Genomic DNA, 4789 nt, shown 5'->3' on the forward strand with positions numbered 1-4789 from the left:
TAAACTACCATAAGAGATTTGCCTTCCTAGTCAATGAGAGAGATGAAGAGTTTGCAGTTCCCTGGACCTCGCAGTTTAATTTCTAGACCCTTTGCTGGATAGGGTTAACTGTTTAATAGTAAAATTTTTCCGTAATGTGATTAATCATTCCTTTTTCCTCTTTAGCAATATTAAAGACTAAACTCTGCAGCAGGATATTTATTTCCTTTGTTTCTCTTTTCAGCTCTGTATTTCACAATAACCTTTTACCACAATACTTCCATAAATTTTTGCTCCTTTCAAAGAGTAGTTCAAATATATTCTCCAAATTTTTTTCCATCTTGACCATGCAGGGGCCTTTCATTTTCTTGTTCTGACCCATACTTCAAAACACACAAGTATCTTCTCTTCTCTGTAGCTTCTTTGTCACTCCTAGGAAGTGAAAACTACTACATCCTCTATTCTACCATTCACTTTTCCACAAACATTTATTACTTATCTCTTTGCTTTATACTATAATTAACTCGTTTCTAAGTCTGCTGTTCTGCAAGAATGTAAAATCTTTCAAAGCAGGGTGCATTTCTTATGCGACTACCAAACCCCATCTTTAGTACATGCTGCCTACTCAATATGTTTAACAGTTTTGAATAATATGATACAATCAGTCAAGACATGTGTTAGGAAAAACATTTTTGACTAGAGTAGACCACATAGAGGCTTGGAGAAAACATGGTGGAATTGACATTCACACTTCCTCTTTAAATTCCTATCAGCACTTAGCACAATGTACTATTTAACCACAGATAGGTTTATGGTTCCATTTTATTAAATTTGACTTAATACAACAGGAAAATTTGTGTTTGAATGGAAGTTATGGAGGACCTTTCTGACTATAAAGGCATCCAAGAGACACGTTAGCAGTAACTTGACATTAGCTCAAGGGAAATTTCAGAATGCCTTTATTGTCTCCCTATTCTTTTCATTGTGCCTCTTTTAATTTCCCCTTTCCCTCATATCTGCTTTTAATTCTTTTAATTCTTCCCTTTTATTCCATTTTATTCTTGTTTATAGTAGCTCATCATGTTAGTTCCTCAAAATCTAATGTCAAACTATCAGTTTTCCAATGCTAAGATCAATCAGTTAGTCCCTGGCTTCATTCATTCAATAGTTCCTCATTATTGATTTAAAAATTCCAAACCCCTTAGCATTCACCATTCCCTCCATGGTTTCATTCCTATATAATTTTCCAAACTCAATTTCTTCAGCTCTCCTAAATATATATCATGCTCCAGACAATTTCACTGTGGACCCACACTTCCATGCCTTAGTGCACACAGTTACTTAACCTCTCTCTGAAATGTCTCTGTGGCCTTGAGTCTGCCCTCTTTTATCTTACAAATGAAGCAGTTCATAGTGGGATGGTGGTTGAGAAACCATGACTTTAGAGAGATTTCTGAGTTCAAACTCTGGCTTTTAATATATAGGCTGTAAATTTCAGCAAATTTTATCACTTGTTTGAGTTTATCAACAAAATTATGGTAATGCTTAACTACCAAATATTGTGAGGATTAGAGATAATTTATGTAAAACAGTTGCCACTTGGAAGATGCTTAATGACTGGTAGTTTCTAACTAGCATTTTTGCTCAAATATTTCTTACTTTTTGACTCTCTGGTCTGCCCGTGTTGATCCTTCCTTTCTCCTTCCTAGTGCCTACTGCCATTTCCCCACTTATCTCTAATTAATTACTGCAATTTCTTATTAAACTTTTATTTTCTCTTTTGTATCGATGAAAGTCACTTGCCTTATTCAACAATCCATTTCCTGAGTTTTTCAGAAACTCAATAAATACCTAAGGATATGAAAATTTGTCCTATCAAAATACTCCATTTCGACTACAAAGAAGTATAGTGAGACAAAAAATAGTCACATGCTTACTATTTGGAATGTACCAAAAATACAAACATAATTAACCATTATTTGATTTACCAATATTTTATTATTTAAATGGCAAGTGCACATTTAAAATGAGAAGCTGTTAGAATTATAGTGTTGGTGATAATAGTTAACTCTCATTCAGGTTAATACCACTCTTACATTCAAGAAAATGTTCTGATTAGCTAAAATTGCTAATGGAAAAGACATTATTTTGAGGCCATTTTCTCAGCACAAGGCTAAAATCAGATGCTCAGTTGGATCAATTCTGTCCTAATTGCTCATTGCCCTTTGAATGCATGAACAATAATTTATTTTCAATGAAAATCACACAGGGCTAGTCAAATAGAAAGAGAGCCCACCATACAGAGGCACAAAGAGCAAATGCTGTGATTTAATAATAAACATTTATTTGGCTATTTATAAAATTCAGTGTATTCCAGAGCCACTTAAATATTTTAGATTAAAGAAAAGCACAATTGACTCTAAAACAAAAAGTATAAGTGATATAGAAAAATATTCTTTTAACATTTTGACTAGAGCTTTGCTGACAAGGTGTCTTTGGTCTTTGCCAAAAATTCTAGCAGTATTTATAATTTGGGGGGAAATGCTGAGATTTATACATGATTTTATAAGAGTAATTAATTAATCTTACCACCAAAGAATAAGAATCGCTAATATACTGTTCTACAAATTACTTTGTCACTGATATATCATGAGCATCTTCACATGTCAGTGTATCTCTCTAAGCTAAGATATATGTAAGATTCAATAGTCGCATGCTTTTAGGGATCCACTAACATTTATTAATATTCGCTTAGGGTTATTTGGCTTTTTACTATTTATTCCAATGTTGTATTATTATAAATAACCCTCCTGCTACAATGACTTTTTTTTGCATATATCTCTTCACATATACCTAAATTGCTTCCATATAATAAATTTGTAGAACCAAATTTAAAGAGATGACTGCAGAAAATTTGTCATGTATACAGAATACTGTGTAAGACAATGCCTACGCGTTTACTACCTTTTTAACAAAGAATGTTCTCATTTTAATTTTAATTACTAATCTGAGAGGTAAAAATGATAATACATTTTAATACTAATTAATATAATCATCTTTTTATGTCTAGAGATTAGTGGATTTTTTCTTCATTTATGTATCAACTTTTGATATAGTATATTTTCCTCAAAAAATTTCATTCATTTTCTTATTAAACTGTACATCTTTTTTTATTTTGGCTCTGTTTTGTGTTATTCAGACTTAGATCTTTCCAAGCCCATCATTATATTTACAAAATTATTCTTCTTAATTTTTCTATAATTATTTTTATACTTAAACTCTCTAACTCTTCATAATTCAAATATATAATGTTTGCTTTATCAACAAAATATGTATTTCATCAATATTTTAAAATTTATTAGTACATGTGGAATTCTAGGGGGACTGTAAATATCTTTCTAAATTTCTTCTGGAAATGTTAAACTACTCAGAGTAGTTAAAAATTCAATAGTCTCTGAGAAATAACATTGATATTTGACGTGCTGAGAATTTGGATTGCTTTTCACTACAGCAGGTTCCCAATCTCAGGGCCTTGGACCTATACTGGGCTACACAGCAGGAGCTGAGCAAGAGAAGCTTCAACTGTATTTGCAGCTGCTCCCCAGCACTAGCATCACTGCCTCAGTTTATCAGGGATTAGATTCTCATAAGAGCACCAATCCCTGGTTCCAAAAAGATTGGGGACCACTGCACAAAAGCATGACCTAGCCTGTAGTGACTGGTGCAGAAAGTGGTACTGGAGACATTGAACTGCCATAACATAAACACCCAAAATAGATGTACGGAGTAGAAAGGAAACAGTGAAGAAATAGTTATTGGAGTATGAAGGGGTGAAGGTCTATGTTACCTAATAGTGAAGTAGTAAAACTGAGATTTGCAATAACTTGGAAGGAAGTATTTATAAATTATAGCCCGAAAATAACAGGAGAACTTTGATAGCAGGTGGTAATTGCTGTGGCTTACAGTAGATAAAGTATTAAATGAATGAGATGAACTTGGAAAAGAGTGAACCAAATATCTGATGATTAGAATGGTGAATTCTGTTATCTATTCGTATTTTTCAACAAATGTTTTCCACTTTCTTCTTTCTAAGTAACCTTGGAAGTTAAGTGCGATCTTGGGACTTGTCCAATGAATTATGAGCACCAGTGATATATAGCACTCTGAGTTAAAGCCTGTCAGAACTAACATTATATTAACATATCTCTTCTTATTGCTTTAGTGATTGAGAAAGCTTTCATTAAGAAAAAGTTTCAATAGCTTACTTTCCTTTATGACAAGATATGCAGGTGCTTCTTACTCCTTTATATTGATCCAAATGAAGCATGTATCATGGGCAAGAAAATTAACTCTTTCATTGCCTTAATCAACTGAGATTTGGGATTGGGGTGTTTTTTGGTTTTTGCTACAACAGAAATTTCTATTCTGAATAGCATTGCACATGATACAAAGCATTTTTTTCCTAATTATTTTAATGTCCTCTTAATTTGTGTTAACTTCTAATTATAGGGGTATACTAAAATTTCACTAAGTTATTTATATTCTTGTGTATTAATTATGAGCACAGTGTCTGGCACAAAAAAGAATGTTAATTGTATATAAACTGATTAAAATACAGAAAGAATCATAATAAACACTTCAGCTAAATTCTACCACTATCTCTAAGACCCTTATTTCTTATACTTACCCTTTTCTCTGTGTTTTAGAGAATTTTAGACTTATTAAGAAAAAGAGTAAGAAAAAATTATTGTATTAAACATGAAGCAGTATATATTAACTTGGTCTGGCCACTTAAGTGTCACACCATAAA

Source organism: Rousettus aegyptiacus, unplaced genomic scaffold (genome assembly GCF_014176215.1).
Source record: "Rousettus aegyptiacus isolate mRouAeg1 unplaced genomic scaffold, mRouAeg1.p scaffold_m13_p_5, whole genome shotgun sequence".
Classification (NCBI taxonomy): Eukaryota; Metazoa; Chordata; class Mammalia; order Chiroptera; family Pteropodidae; genus Rousettus; species Rousettus aegyptiacus.